The following is a 16,675-nucleotide window of genomic DNA, read 5'->3' on the forward strand; positions in this document are numbered from 1 at the left end:
ACACAATATGCCCTGGCACACTTCCTGAATCTGGCATGTGGGAAGTAGGGATGATGGAGAGGCAGCTTAAAAGGAGCAGCCTCTGCTTGGATCCCCCACAGAAAGGGGCTGCTGCCACACTGCTCTGCTGCACCTGATCAGAGGCGGCAACAGGCAGTGGGTCCATGAGGGGACTTGGTTTTTAAACTGGCTCCCCTCCTAGACCAGCTCCCACTTGTATCAGAGGCAGCAGCGTGGGGCGTCAGGGAGCTCCCCAGCAATGGGGCTGGAGCTCACTTGCTGCCAGCCCCAACTCTGGGTCTGATTGAACAGTCATGCAACAGATAATATTTTATGCCGTTACATGACTATTCAGTTATACCATAGCTAACATCCCTAATGGTAACTGATTTCCAGTCATCCTCTTATTTGAGTACAGTCATTAGATGCACGTAAAATATGCTTCATATTGTGCTCCACAGCTGTTGGATATAGTGGTAAGGCTTTTCATGGATTGATTTGTCTGGCAGAATGAATATTTGCTGAAGGATGAAGTGTCTAGGTGCCAGATTTAAACAAAAAAAAAAAAAAAGGCAAGTTATGTAGCTTTTCAGCATGACTTCACTGTGAGCAGTGGCATGTGGACTTCATGTATGCTGACTGCTGGGATACTTTTAGTGGCGCTTGTCATGAATGGAATCTGGGAAAGGGTCTCCAGTGATCAGGAATGCCTGCTCTGACTCTCAGCTATGTCTCTTGTGTTTCATTTAAAGGCCTCTAGTGCTTTGTTGCATTCTTATCAGTTTTGAAATCCCTCCTGTATATTTTTGTACTTCCTTCTCCACAAGCATGATTTATTGGCGGTGACAACAGCGATCCTGAAAAGGACCTCAGAAGAGCTGCAAGTCAATAAAACCCAGTGCTGTTCATGCTTTTCCTTAGAGAGGATACTGCTTGTTGCCTGGGTGCTGGTTACCTCTGCCAGGGATAAAGACGACACTAGAAGGTGCTGCAGTGGCTAAGAAGATGTATGGACATCTGTGAGTCAGGGCTTTACTGGGACTGCAGTGAGCCTGAACTGGCTGTACCCACATCTCCTGCCCCCTTGGCCCTCACTGCTAGGTTCTGCTCTTTACTTCAGGCTGAGCCGTGGCATGCTGGCTGGTGGGGAGAGGGAAGCTGTATTATGCTCTGGGATTTGCCAGCAATGAGCGAAGGTTTTCTGTTGTTGAAATTCTCCACTATTCTGTGGGTTAATATTCCCAACGTACCTGCTGGGGCACAGGGTAGAATTGACATGAATTTGAAAAGGTAGCACTATCCAGATAGCAGCTGTATCAGGGACACCTCCCTCCTCTCAAGAGAAAGTCAATTGATCTATTATTTATGGGAAAGGGAAATGGGCAATATCTCTTTAAAACTTCCTGGCCTTTCCTGCTAAACCAAAATCCTGACCTTGTTTGACTTGTATATTTGTCCCAAGACAAACGTGTGGGAGTAGAACGTGAAGTATAATGCCTTTAAAGAATAGGTTTCTAGGGGGCCAAGCCACTGTATAATGAAAGTACATATAGCTTCCTTATGAGTGGCTGTGGATTTACATTATAAATTGTGTGCCTTTTGAGGTCGTTTGTTGTTCTCACTTAGCCTGAGAGGCCAGATGCTCTAAAATATAAATGAGTTATTGGGGACTCAAGCAAATGGACTTTTTAGCTGTGACACAAAGCCTGTTAACATAAAAATTGGTCTGATGTTCCCTCTGACCTTCCTATTGTGGTGGTTTGCAGGGAACATAGTAAGGCATTCATTCCTTTAGTTCCCGTCAGTGTGTTGGACTGCAGCTGGAGAATGTGTCTTGGAATTTCACGGATCCAGTTTGGCTTTCTCCCTGGCAAAGCTGTGACAATACTTTAATAGATTTTAAGGTTCTTAGTTGCTGGAATTGTGAGAACCAGTTGCAAAGAACATTTTATTGACCCTGTGGTCTACTGTGCCTATTCTACTTCAGTATAGTCCATTATGCCTCTTTTTTCAAACTAGCCCCATCCTGTATTTTCTCACAGTGGGCACAGCATACTGTTAAGGTTGATATTGTGTTTTAAGTACGCTTCATAAAGAATCTCTTTTTTTCTAATTTTATTTCCATTATTTGTTTCTGTAGCAAGGTCATTTACATAGAATGTGACAATTGTGACTGGTTTATTTTGCTTGCCCTAAGTTTCTACACTTGCTGCACAGTGGTATGCTGTATTAGTTGTGTATTAGCTTTGTGGCACTGTACATAATGTTAGGCTTTGTATGAAGAATATGTAGCCTTGTGCTTCAATAGGCACTTGAATACTGTCTCCAGAAGACAATCCAGCTTTTGGATTTTGTTCCATCATGTCTGTCTTTTTTTTTTTTTTTTTTTTTTTTTTTTTTTTTTTTTAAAGAGACTTTAAATCAATTTACTTGTAAAAGATTGCCAAAGCTCATCGAAAGAGGCCAAAGTTTATTGTTTGGTCATGAAAGCCTTTCAGTTTGCTGTATCAAATTGTCTAACACTTCCTATTGTTAGAGCCTGGCGCAGACAAAAAATGTGTATCTGCATTCGCAACCATATTCACAAAAATGAGCCGTGGATATCTGCATTCACATCTGTGGGATTCCACAGAGATAAAGTGGATATCCACAAATTTGCAGGGTTCTAGATACAAATTTTGTATCTGCAAAAATGAGCCATGGGTATCCTCATCCATATCCATGAGTGCGAATACCCATGGATATAAGGTGAATACCCATGGATTTGTGGGGCTCTCCCCATTATCCTTTAACATACTGCTTTAAAAATAGCATAGATCTTGATTCTGGTATCTGAGGCACTGGAGTATGGCATGATGATATTGCATGCTTCTTATTGTGCTGTAATGTTGAATTTTACTTTAGGTTTGTGACATTTCAGGACTGAAGCTAAATCTCATGGATTTTTATTTCTTACAAAAGATAGGCTGAAAAACAGATTCAAGTGTTACAGCTAAGGAGCACACGAGCTAGGGATAGTTAGAAATCCCCCCCCCCCCCCCCCGGCCCTCCCTTCCCCAAGTCTGTCTTTACAGCACCACGGAACCTCACACTATGCTAAGAAGGGTATGAAAATGGCATCCTCTAACAGTGTAATAGATGTAGCAGTGACTACAGTTTTCCTCAGCTCTGAAAATAAGACCAGCCCTTATATAGGCAAAAAGTATTGCTTCCTCATCCCTTTTTTAAATGTATCTGCTCGTGTGTGTTCATCGACTTCATTTAGGGCTCTATTTTGCTCTTGGTTATAGTACTTCTCATTTTTTGTGGTTTAATGACAGGAGTGGAGTTATTCATCTTACTCCTGTACAAACCGTAGGGATACATTTCCCTTCCTAACTCCAGAGCTATAGAAAAATTAATAAAGCTTCATTGCTCTTCTCCAGAAGTAGCTCCATAGTGGCTGAGCTGGGTTATTTTCACTTGCACTCATGTAAAAATGATGAAGAATGTATGTGGATAGTAGCAATGATACCGGACGTAGCGGGAACGGGCACAAAATCAGAGGTGATACACAGTGTAAGTTGCATATCAGTGAATGTCCGTTTGACTGTATGGGGCTGGAAGGGAGAGGTGTCAAAAGAAAAGCAACTGGCTGAAGGAGGTTTTTTTTAAACGGACACCCACTTAGTCTGTGTACCTGATTGCATGTTCTTCTGGCCCCTCAGTGTGAGTTACACCAGCCAACACGCTGTCAACGTTAAGGAAATTTTGCATTGTTGTAATTACGTTGATGTAGTCTAGGGATGTTAAATTGCATTTAATCAGCTAATCAAGTAGTTGATGAAATCCTAATGTAGATGCACAGCACCCATTTAAGGCAAATTTTGCAGGAATACATTTTAATCCACCATCTTGCCAAAGTAAATAGCACCCACTGTGACTGTGCCATTGCAGTGTGGCTGGGTGAAGAGATCTGATAGCTCTCCTTAGCATGGACAGGATGTTAGACTCCTTTGAATCTCGAACTCTGGTGTCGGATTGTGGACACAGAACTTTTACCATCTTACACACAACCTCTGAATTAATCTAGACCAGTGGTCCTCGACCTTTTGGGGCTGCTGGGCACCCGGGGCAGGGCCACACATGTGCCCGGGGGCGGGGCTGTGCACATGCCTGGGGGCAGGGCCACCCATATGCTGCATGCCCAGAGCTGGCGCCACCCATGTGCTGCATTTCCAGGGCTGGCACCACAACTGTGCTGCATGCCCAGGGGTGGGGCCGCCCATACGCTGCGTGCCCAGGGCCGGAACAGCCCATGTCCTGTGCTCCCGGGGGCGGAGCCACCACTGCCCGTGCACCGCGTGCTCGGAGCTGGCGCCTGTGCCACACGGCCCGAGGCCGGTGCCGCCCCTATGCCGTGCGCCCAGGTTGGCGCCGCCTATACGCTGCAAGCCCTGGGCCGGCACAGCCCTTGTACCACTCACCCAGTGGCAGGGCCGCCCATGTGCTGCATGCCCGGGGCCGGCACAGACCTTGCACTGTGCACCCAGGGGTAGGGCCGCCTAACCACCGCGTGCCCGGGGCCAGCACCGACCATGTGCTGCGCACCCGGGGCTGGCGCTGCCCATGCGTCGCGCGCCCGGAGGCGGGGCCATCCCTGGTCACTCGGCGGGTGCACAGAAATGGCCCGGCGGGCACCATGGCGCCCACAGACACTGTGTTGGGGACCACTGGTCTAGACCTTTCATCCAGCATTAGCTAGTCGTGATGGCACCATAACGTGTATCGGCACAATTTGGTTGCCTTACTGCTTGCTTGCAAGTAATTCCATCATACTCCAGCATGCGGGAAGAGCAAAAAGAGAACCTCTTTGCATTGATATACCCACAATGAGTATATTGTGCATTTATTTTTTTTATAAAGCAGTCTGAATATGTAAATGCACAAAGTAATATTATCCCTATTCAAAATAAAACACATATGTCTTAGTCAAATAATGCATTTTGTGAACTCTTTGTAAGGACCAGTTGTTACATGCTTCCAATAGTAAAGATGAACTGAAACACTTAGGAAAAGTTAATGAGGAAAATGGTTTAAAAACTGAAATAATTCAGTTGCTACTTTCATATAACATACAATATTTCTAAACACAATTTCTTTATTCTTACCTGCTAAGACCTGAGTTCATGATTCCATTTTCTTCTTTTATCGCTGATGCAACCAGCACCAGTGGAGTGTAGACACAGCGTCTGTCTGTCTAAACTAGGGTTTAAAAATCCTAGTGTAGGTAAGACAAGTTTTTTGTTTTTGTTTTTAAACACTTTAGCTTGTTAAGGTAAGACTTTGAGGAGAGTCTGCTTGTTGAATATTTGTTAAAAGAACTTGCCTTGTCTACACAAGGATTTTAACTTTTTCTTTTCCCTAGTGAGAAGTGTTGAAGGTATGTCTTCAGTAGACTTTTGTACCTTGAGCTGATTGCTAATTGCAGGTTTGGGCCAGGCTATAAATGTTTGTTTACCCTAAGGATCATCCTAGGGGCAAATAGCAGCCTTCTGTTTTCGGATTGTATGTAGAACAGCACTATGGGGGCAGAAGAGATATACAGTGCCAGGAAGTTGTACAGGTATTTGCTGACAGCAGAGGAATTGAGAGACTCAGGAATGTTGGGTTTCACTCCAGGCTCTGGAGGGGACTGGGCTTTAGTGGGCACAGAGTCTTCTGCTTCACCCCCTCCAACCTGTCCTGTTTTAGTCCTTTCTCTTTTCCCCACCCATGTTTCCTCACTCCGATGTCTTTCTTCTTACCTGCCTCATCCTAGTCTCTCTTCTTCTTGTGCTTCCATTCCCTGTCCCATTCTTTCTCAGCCATTCCCAGTCACCCTTTCCCAGTTTGTTTTCTGATCCGTATCTCCCCCAATCATCCACTTTCTGCATTCCCCATCTCAGTGGCTTCCTGTCTTTCCTCTTCCACCCAGCCTCCTTATCCCATCTCTGCGTGTGTCTGTCTCTCCTCTCCTCTTGTTCCCGTTTCCTTGCCAGACCAGTACCCATCTTGTCCTCTCCACACCCAGGGTGTGTCTAAACTACACCCCTCTGCACAAGGCATAAGAGATCAGTCCGAAAAGGCTTTCCTTGTCGACCGATCCCCATCTAGACTGTCGCTTTTTCCCATCTAAGTGCCACGGCAGCAAAAAGCAGCGGCCATTTCTATTCAAAAGAAGCACGGGATATTTAAAACCCTGCTTCATTTGCAATAGTGATGTGCCTAATCTACATCCCTCTGTTGGCAGAGCGGTGTAGTTTAGACACACACTTAAGTCTCCTCAGCTTTGCACTCCCCCCAACCCCTAAATCTGGCAGCAGGGTGGGAGCAGAAGAGAAGGCAGGTCAGCCCCTGATGTAAGGCTTTGTCTAAGCAGAGATGTTAAACTGCTTTAAGTGTTTGATTAATTAGACCAGTTCAGCAGTCTGAGGGGCATGCTAAATTCAGTTTAGATTGGGCTTATTTTGACTTTAGCTTGTTGCATGGGCACAGGTTAAACCACACAGGTGTTTACTCTGGCTTAATCAAATATGTTTTAAAAAAAAACAATTTGCAGTTCAGCCTTTGCATGTCATCCAGACTAGTGCAGGTAGCGCCATAGAATTCGTGGTGCAAGTCATCTGTTCTGCCAAAGAGACTCACTGAGTTCAGGTCTTTGCAGATTAGACTTATCAACTCTTTTAAGACCAAAAGGGACCAGGGCCATTCGTGGGGGGAGGTGAGGAAGGGACCTGGGGCAACTGCACCCCACCCCAGGAACAGGGCCTGAGCAACCCCTCCCCAGGCCCTGCCATGCCTCTTCTCACCCCCACTCCATCCCTTCCCCCACGTCCTGCCCCTGCTCCATCCTGCCCCTGCTCCATCCTGCCCCACCTCTTCTCACTCTTGCTCCACTCCACCTCTTCCTGCCCCGTTCCCCATGAGGTGCAACTCAGAGAATTACTGGAGGGAGGGCTTGGTGCAGGGCAGCAGCAGGGATCAGCATCCCCTGCACTCACTGGGGCAGTGGGCTGGGGCCAGGATGCTGTTTCCCAGTCCCCTGAGTCCTGCATCATTCAGGGAAGCAAAGTGCATCAGGCTGGGGCTAGGGCCAATGCAGTCTGCTTCCCACCACTGGGGTAAGTGTGTGTGCTGGGCCACTCAGGTAATTCACCAGGCTGCCCTGGGCCCCACAGCTAACATCTATATAAAGACCTGGGGTGGCCACTGCAGGGCCTCTCTCCCCCAAAGTGTGGGACCTGGGGCAGCTGCTTGAACCATCCTAGGGATGGGACAGCTCTGGAATGGACCATCGTGATCATCTGTTCAGACGTTTTGCACTGTCTTGGCCACAGAATCTCCGCATCCACTCCTGTAATATCACCCCACTCCCTCTGGCTGATTTACTGAAGTTCTTAAATCATGATCTAAAGACTTCAAGTTACAGAGACTCAACCGTTTTACACAACGATTTGAACTTCCTTGGTTCAGCACCCTTGTGACCAGAGCAGCTGTTGGGCCGGCTGGACTACACTCCTGGCCACCCAATGGTGGCCAAGCTCCTAGAGGACAGCAGCTGGGGCTCTCTGGTTGAGAGGCTCTTAGGTCCAGCAACAATCTGAGGTCTTGCTGGACCATGGATGTTGCCTGACCAGAGAGGTTCAACCTGCAGGTTAAAACTGCAAGTGACCCATGACACAGAGGAATCCCCTATGAAATTGGCTAATTTGACCCAGGTGAAAATTCCTTCCTGACTACAAATATGGCAACCAGTTGTTAGACCCTGAGCATGTGGGCAAAACCTACCAGCTGGATACCTGGGAAAGAATTCTGGGTAGCAACCCAGAAGCCTTCCCTTCTAGTATAATGTGTAAAGGCTGTTGTATCATAAAGATGAATGATCAAAACTCTGGTTTTATGCCAGGCTATAAACGAATTAGTTAGCCTGCAAACTAATTACCTAGCCTATTGATATTAAAACTGAATAATGACCATTTCTCTTGATCTATCATTTCTGGAGACCATTAAGGGATCTCTGTTGATTTTCAATAAAAAAAAACTAAGAGTGGACTTTCCTTATGCATGGTGGCAGCTTCTCTTGGCCCTCAGCCGCCCCTCGGATTTGCATGGTGATGAATGAAGGGTTTGTGTCTTTCCTAGGGGTTATGTTGAATATGCAAAAGAGCTAGCAGCTGCTCCTAAAGAATTGTGTTTCTCCCCCCCCCCCCCCGCTCCCTCCCTGGCCCCCACCTTTTCTTGCACATAAGGAGGCCTCCCCACTAGGCCTGAACTAGGAGTCCAGATTCAATGAACAGACAAGTTCAGTTTAGTGCCTCTTTGCTTCTGACTCCGTAGTTGTCTCTAGCCATTGGAAGATTTACTGGATAAAAGCTTTTCATTGCTGCCCATGTCTGCCAGTTCCTGTTGCAATTAAGGGGTAATCTTTTCTAAATGGTGCTAAATTAAGTCTAAATCCCTCCTTCATGCCACATAAGAGGATGAATCCCTGGTTTTCTAAAAACAGCTTATTGTTTGGGACACTGTCCAATCTAGTAGTACAACAATGGTCCGGATAAACTGACTGGTGATGGAACTCTAAACTTTTTTTATTTAGTTGAAAATATATAGGCAGCCCATGAAACGCCAGAGAAAGGGAAGCCAAACAGAGGAAATCTTTTACGGTCTCCTTTAATTGCTTTCCATTTTGGTTTGGAACTTGGGAAAAATCATATCATGTCTGAAGCCCATTATCTTGTTTTCTTGGATAACATTGGCTCAGGCTGCTAGTCTGAAGTACTTTGCTTCATTAAGTAGGCCGGTTTCATTGTAACATGTATCTAAACTTTTCCTGTGTTAATGTTCAAGTGAACATTAGGGGGATAATTGGTGTGCATATGCCATGACACTTCAGCAGCCATCACAAGTTTATTTTTGGGAGAATAGACCTGGTGCTAAGGTTTGTAATTAAGAAAACCCCTCCTCTCAAATTTAGGATTAGAGGCCAACAACTGTTGGTTTCCCCTGCTCCCCTACCCCCCAATAAAATTACTGTAGTGTAAATGACAATAGCCTCCAATTCTTACTGCTCTCAATAGTGGTTGGTAACTTGTGCTAATAAATGACGTGGAAGCAACACATTTTAATTTACTGAATGAGATTTGCCTTTTTTCTTTTGGATTGATCACTGGCCTTGCCTAACAGAGAGCTTCTTTGTTTATGGTTTTCTTGAGAGAATTATAGTTTCTGTGGTGCAAACAGCAAGAAATAGGATTCCATACAGCTTATTCTTAACAGGCCCACCAACCAACCTGTGCCAGTAGCGGAGAAGATCTCACTGATTTACAGGCATTGGCTGTACCAAATATGTCCACCTGCATGCTATTGTAAAACAAATATGTCCACTTGCTTTATTATTCAGGGTTTTTAATACAGTTATCTTTCCTTCATTATTTTGGAAGTATCTCAGGAAAATCGTTAAGTGAAAAGAGGTATGGTCCTAGGAAGAGTGTTTTAAGTTCTGTGTTGCTTTCTGCTCCAGAATACATGTACATTATTTGAATCATCATTATTATGTGGCGGTTCTATACTTCTCGAATGCTGCCATGTAGAGAGCGGAATTGCATTTTTCTTAAATGTATATCTAGTCTCTAAGATCATATGCCTGATCAGATGAATGGACCCCACTATGGTATATAAACTGCTTGGTGCATGCTGGGATGATGACAGATGGTCTTGAACCTGTGACCTTTAGGGTGTTGAGCCTTAGAGAGACCCTAGGAACATAATTAATGGCTCTAAAATCTGCATTCAGTTCTTATTAAACTTGTAATTCAGCAAACAAACACATCCTTAGTAGAATTCTGAAGTCATGGGTGAATTTAATTATAAGAAGTTTTCAATTAGCAGCTGCCATCTGTGGCAAGTGTTCAGAAAGCAGTCAGTGCCTGAGTGAACAGCCTGTAGTATGAGATAATACAGTAACTATCTCCAACAAATATCCTTAGATTAAAAAAACCCAACTCAGAACAGCTGACTAAAAACTGTTCTTCTGAAAAGTAGACATTGAAATCAGGTCACTGTAGCAATTTAGGAAACCCTGCAGCCCCACATACATTAAAAGGAGCTTGGTTGAAAGTTTGAATTTTATTTTAAAATGTTGATAATGGCGCTTCTCTTAAAGTTGTTAGATGTGAAATTTGGTGAGAACACTGTACTAGAGTTTAAACCTTCTCTTGAACTGCTTGCAAATAAAATGCTGCTGCCTTGGGCTAATGCTCTAAAATCAAAATAGGAAGGGAAATGAATCATAGAAGAGTAGGACTGAAGAACCTCAGTAGGTCATCCAATCCAGTCCCCTGCACTCAAAGCAGAATTCAGTAATAATGAGATGGTTCCTGCCAGGTGTTTGTCTAACCTGTCCTTAAAATGTACAATGACAGAGATCTCACAACCTCCCTGGACAATTTATTCCAGTGCTTAATTATCCCTGACAGTTGAAGCTTTTCTGATATCCAACCTAAACCTTCCTTGCTGCGATTTAAGATGAATTGCTTCTTGTTTTATCATCAGAGATTAGGGAGAATAATTTTTCTCCCCACCTTGTAACAACTTTTTAGGTACTTGAAAACTGTTGTCAGTCACTTCTCAGTCTTATCCTCCAGACTAAACAAAACGTGTGTGTGTGTGTGTGTGTGTGTGTGTGTGTGTTTAATCTTCCCTCATAGGTCGTGTGTGTGTGTTTAATCTTCCCTCACAGGCCCTATCAGCACAATGTAGAGCAGAATTACTTCTCATGCTTTGCTTACAACACTCCTGCTGATATATCCCAGAATGATGTTTCCTTTTTTGGAAACTGTTACACCATTGACTCCATATTTAGCTTGTAGTCCACCGTGACCCCCTATTTCCCATTCCTCAGTACTTCTTCCTGGACGATCATTTCCCATTTTGTATGTGTGCAACTGAGTGTTCCTTCCTGAGCAGAATACTTTGCATTTGTCCTTAATAAATTTCATCCAGTTTACTTCACACTGTTTCTCCAGTTTGTCCAGATCATTTTGAATTTTAATACAATCCTCTAAAGCACTTGAAACCCCCTCCTAGTTTGGTATCAAGTATAGTCCAGTCTGTATGCCACTACCTAATATTTATGAAGATATTGAACAGAACTGGACCCAGGCCAGATCTCTGTGGGACCTCACTTAATATTCCCTTGCAGCTTGACCATAAACCACTGATAACTACTCTCTGGGAATGGTTTTCCAATTAGTTGTGCACTAACCTTCTCGTAGCTCCATTTAGGCTATACTGAAGCTGATCAGAAACCAAAAGGAAACTGGCCAATCTGTTTTTTTTTTTTTATTGTCAAACTGGGTAAAATTCAGAAAGTAAAACAAGTCATCAATACTGAAAAGTAAATTTGATTCTTTAGTACTTCCTTGTAGTATTTATACCAGTATGAAAAATGTTCAGTATATTTTTAAGATGCTTACAATCTGGCGATGTCACTTTAATTAGTACTGTTTAAAGCAGTGTTCCTTAAACTTTTTAAGACCGAGGAACACCAAACAATATTTTTTTTTTATAAGGAACACCAAGGATTTTTTGTTGAGCACAAAAAAAAAAAAAAGGGTGGGGGGGAAAGGGTCAGGGAAAAGTAATTGAGGGGAAAAAATGGGCCCGGGGAAAGTTATTGGGGGGAGGGGGGGAAGTCGCCTCCCCCTTTAAGGGGAGCCATTTAAAATTCTGTTGTTCTTTCTGGCACACTGGTCTGCCACGGAACACAGTTTAAGAAACACTGGTTTTAAGTGTTAGGGATTAGTTTGATTTAATCTCAATCAACAGTGTCCGTTTCTTTACCAGAACAATTTACAGCCTGCTGTAGGCCAGGTATACATGAGGGATGTTAAATTTCGTTAACTAATTGACTAGTTGATGGATTTTCCGTTGACTAGTCAGTTAGTCCAGGTTGCAATACTTTTTGAGCAGGGCCCACTTCAAAAATTTTTGAAGTGGCCGTGGGCTACCCCAGAAGGGACAGAACCTTTAAATGGCAGAAATTGAAAGGGCTCACTCATCTCCTGTGGCTCTTTGGCATCATGTTAGCCAAAGACGGGAGCTGCAAGCCCTTTCAATTCCTGCTATTCAAAGTGCTTGCTGCTCCCAGCCTGCGTTGCCTAGGAGCCAGAGATGTGTAAGCTCTTTCCACTGCTTCTTTTTAAAGTGCTTTGTGCCTTCCCTGGGGCTGTTGTCTGACAGCCACAGGGAAGGCGTGAGCCCTTTAAATAGAAACCGTTAAAAGGGCTCGCAGCTCTGGCGCCACTAGCGCATTGCCTGGGAGCTGGAGACACACAAACCCTTTCAACTGCTTCCATTTTAAGGGCTTGTGCCTTCCCTGCAGCTGCCAGGCAACACGCTGGGGGCGGGGCCTGGAACGGCAGCGTGGGCTAGATCAAAGCCCTAACTAAGCAAGCTGGATCTGGCCTGCTGCGTGATTTCTCCTGCCCCTGGACTTTTCCTACCCCAGAAGGTTCTTAAAAGGCAGAGCTGCAGCAGGGGGGACCCTGTGTGAGTTGGGACAGCTACTCCCCTGCTCCTCCGCAGAGACAGTGCTGGGGGGGAAGGATGTTAAGTATTACGTAATTGTCTAATCAAAAAGTCTGTTGCTACACTTTAAAGGCAAAAGCGCCAAAGCCCAGGGTCAGCTGGGGACTCCCCCGCTGACCCTGGGCTCCGCGTGGCGCTGCTGCTTTGAAATGACATGAGGAGCCCAATCCCAGGAGGAGCCCAATGACAGTAGTCTATCTGGGGAGGAGGGGAGAGGAAGCAAATAGTTGACTATCCTATAAGCATTGGCTCTTGCTCCCCCCACCTTGCTGCCTTTGATAGAGGCAATAAGAGGGGGGGAACAAGTAGTTGAGGGACTTAATGGATAGTCAACTAGCAACTTACATCCCTAGTCTATGCTACGGAGAAGGTCAACTTAAATACACAATTCCAGCTACATAATTCCATTACGAGCTTTGGCACCATCCTCACAGTGGGGTGATGATGCGAGATACCCTCCTGCCAGTGCCAGCTCCTAATTGTTTGCTTTAGTGGGTCTTGACTAGACCCGCTAAATTGAATGTTGTAAGATTGATTGCTGCATCATTGATCTTCCCACAAGCAGAGATGTGGCCTTAGACTTGATTGTGTGCTGCTTTGTAACCTGTGGAGTCATTTTTACCTGTGCTTAGTGGGTGTAAAATAGAATTAGATCCAGAAAATAGCATTTTACTGACACTTAGCACAAGAGGCAAGGGACTAAACATGCTGCCTGGGCAACAGAAAATCTGTCCTCTTGCCTCTCGAAGGAATATATGTGATCTTACAAGCTAAATCAAAAACTACATGACATACCTTGTGAATTGTGAAAGGCTGTATTCTAGTGTGTGTGTTTGATTCCTTATAGGTAGAAATTCCATAGAATCTGTTTATTCTCTTATTCCATTGACTCCCTATAGGTGGAATCTGTTTGAGATTTGATTATCTTTATTATCTTGGCTTACATAGCTCCAATTGTTAGTACTGACGTTATCCAGCCTTTTAAAAGACCTATCCATGGTATTTGACTTGATGACCCACGACAGTTGTAGATTCCATTTTGACTATAAGTTGCAATAAAGCTATGTTGACTTTTTATGGTCTACATTCACATCCCTTTTAGTTTTGTTCAGTGTTACTTTGTTATGGAACAAAGTCCTGATGGGACCAATATGGTTTTATTATGCCTTTCAGAATTCTGAAACCCCTAACTCATGTTCAGTTCACTCATTTTTGTATGAACCTAATTTTTGCTTTCATTTTATTTGAATTTCCTGAATGACTCTGAATCCATTTAGTCTATGCTATAATTTCAAGGTGAAGCCAGAATTGGGTGCAGTAGGAGAGTTTCAAAAAAATATTTTTTTGCATAAAATATCATGATATTCTTTATTTCCATCCATTTTTAAATGCAAACATCACATTAGCTTCTAATAACAGCGACTGTATTCTGAACATCACTCCTCTTGGGATTATTTGCACAGAATCCAAAGTCTTTTTTTCCATCTGGAATTTCTCTTATTTCCCAATGTATTTTTATTAATCAAACCAACTTAGCATCATCAGCAGTAAATTGTCATCCTGGTCATGCTCTAAATAATTCATTTTAATAACTCTGTTCCTTGTTCGGCCCCTGGGATATCCTACAATTAAGTTATATCTACTCTGAAGAGCAGCTATGCACTGAATCCGTTTCCTGTTGCTCAACCAGTATGAAATTTGTGATAAGAATTTGCTCCTCACTCTTGTGGTTTATCTTCCTAAAGAGTTTTTTTTTTTTTTAACTGGGACTTTATCTAGAGCTGTTTGAAAATTCAGTTAAACTATGTTCAGTAGGCTATCTGTATTTTTTCTCTTAGAAGCCTTGCAGATTTGACTCTAGGTGGTGTATTAGCCAAGGGGTGGGCAGTAAGTGACCTGTGGGCTAGACACGGTTATCCTGGTGGGCCGCTGGCACTATTATCTATCTTTGCAGCTACAGGAGGTGGTCACTTGTCACTCCTGTTGGCTTCGGATTGCTGTTCCCAGCCAATGGGAGCTGTGGGAAGCAGTGTCCCGATCTGCCTAGCGATCTGTAGTCCATGGGAGCTGCAAGCAGCCTGCAGACACGCAAATAAATAATGTGCCAGCAGCACACCCCGGGTTCACCCAGGTACTAGCCTAGATAGGAGCTGAAGAAGCGGTTCTCCAATCTGAAACCTCTGGTGTCTTCCTTTCCTTTTATTTTATTGTGTTTTGCTATTTACTTATTTGCTTATTTACTGTGCTTGGGTAAGGCTTATTTGCTGTGTCACACCTTCATTCTTTCAGATTGCTCTGCTGACTACCAGCTACATCGTGATTCTGGGCATCTCTAAGTGAGTGAGGAGCCAGAGCAGTGGTGTGGGAGGAGGGGGGAGGGGCCGACTGGGGCACAGGCTGGCAGCCAGGACCTGGTTAAACCTGGGAGTGCAGCAACACTTCCCGCAACCACAGTTCCTGTGCCTGTGAGCTAGTTTTCCAGCTCTCGCTACCAGCAGTTGTGCTAGGAAGAGCAGGCGGCTATGCCACGTATGGCAAAACTATGTGGCCTGAGGGCCACCTCTCAGTGTGAAAATTGCACAGCAGGTCTTGAATGCTCGTGAAGGCTGTGGGAGGGGGTGAAAGCTTCTGGCTGGGTATGGAAGGTGGACGGGGGTCTAGGGTGAGGGCCAAAGATGAGGGGTTTGAAGTGCAGGACTGTGCTCCAGGCTGGGACCTAGGGGTTTGGCAATGGGGAAGGGGATTGGGTTTGGGACATGGGATGTAGAGCTCAAGGATGCGGACTCCTATAGCAGCTCCTGGAAGCAGCATCATGCACGCTTCTCTCCCCCCTTCCTATACGGTAGCACAGTCAAGTGGCTCTGTGCAATGTACCATCCATAGGTATTGCCCCCACAGGCCGTAGTTTCTGACCAATGGGAGCTGCAGAGCCAGCACTTAGGGTGCAGCAGCATGTGGAGCCGTGGCTGCCAGTTTTCAGCAGCCACGTGGAACCACAGCATGCGCAGAGCAGGCCCCCAACCACACTCCGCAGCTGGGTGCCAGAAGGGGACAAGCCCCCTAACTGCTCCCCGGCAGGTGCTCAAGAGCCGGAGTAAAATGTCTGACAGGCTGAATGCAGCCCGCAGGCCATAGCATGCCCACTCCTGAGCTAAGTCCCATTGGAATTGCTGCTGGAAACTCTTGTCAGCAACAGGTCATCTCGGTAGTGTATACAGACTGATAGTGCCTGATTCTGCTTTCGTTTCAATCCTGAGGGACTCCAGTGAAATCAGTGGAGCTGCAATCTGTGTAAGACTAAGATAAGCAAACTCTCCACCCCCTCCCCCGCCATTGAAATAACAATTTCCCCATTTTCCTCTGCTGTCAAGATGAGTACGAAGAACATGTCTTTATTGTGCGGTAAACTTGCCGAGTTTGTACTTGGCACTAAGTGAAGTGCCTTGTCTTCACAGTGTTGTTTATCTTGGGCAAAGCTCCCATTCATGTGTTATTCCAAAGTAAAAAATTCATCTTTCTTTTTAATAGTGAAGACCAGGCCAAAGAGAGTGCTGCTCTTCCATTAGCTCAGCTATTTTTTGTTTTATAGTCACCTCTTCCCTTATAGTTGTCAAAACAAGTGGCTTTAGGCGTGGCTAACTAGATTCCATTCTTAAGTTCTTCCACCCTAGAGTGACCTTTGAGTAGTAAGTGTGGCATGCTTGGGTAAGGCATTTCCTTCACTCATCTGACCTTGTAGTTTCTAGCAAGGAATTGCCATGTTTCAGTGATAGGTATTTGAAATCATCTCTTTCTTTTGGCTCCAGTTGGTGTCTGTCATCCCTTACTAGCTCAGCCATTGGGACTTAAGATAGCCATGCTGATATGATGATCATTATATTCTAACGTTTTGGTTATTGCTACTTGTTGCCTACGACTGTGGTACTCTTCTCTAGTATTCTTCCAACCAGAAGTTCAGTACTTGTTAACAAGTTCCCTCTTACTTGGTCCTTTGCTGCCTCTCCCCATTTACACTTTTAAAATGTGGGTTGTTGGTTTTTTGTGTTGGTTTTTTTTGGGCCACTTA

At 44.7% G+C, this 16,675-nt stretch overlaps 1 protein-coding gene across 3 annotated transcripts in view; it reads left to right on the plus strand.

Moving 5' to 3' along the window:
• The window catches only part of BICD2 (BICD cargo adaptor 2), a 148,781-nt gene that overhangs the window by 26,721 nt on the left and 105,385 nt on the right, over nt 1–16,675 (plus strand). The window contains exon 1 of one of the 3 annotated variants that reach the window (XM_006129728.4): nt 638–1,019. The exons of the other annotated variants lie outside the window; for them this stretch is intronic. The gene's annotated coding sequence lies outside the window, so the exon portion shown is untranslated. Of the gene's footprint in view, nt 1–637; nt 1,020–16,675 lie in introns of those variants that run through there. 3 annotated transcript variants of the gene reach the window in all.

This window comes from Pelodiscus sinensis, chromosome 11 (assembly GCF_049634645.1).
Source record: "Pelodiscus sinensis isolate JC-2024 chromosome 11, ASM4963464v1, whole genome shotgun sequence".
NCBI classification, from domain to species: Eukaryota; Metazoa; Chordata; order Testudines; family Trionychidae; genus Pelodiscus; species Pelodiscus sinensis.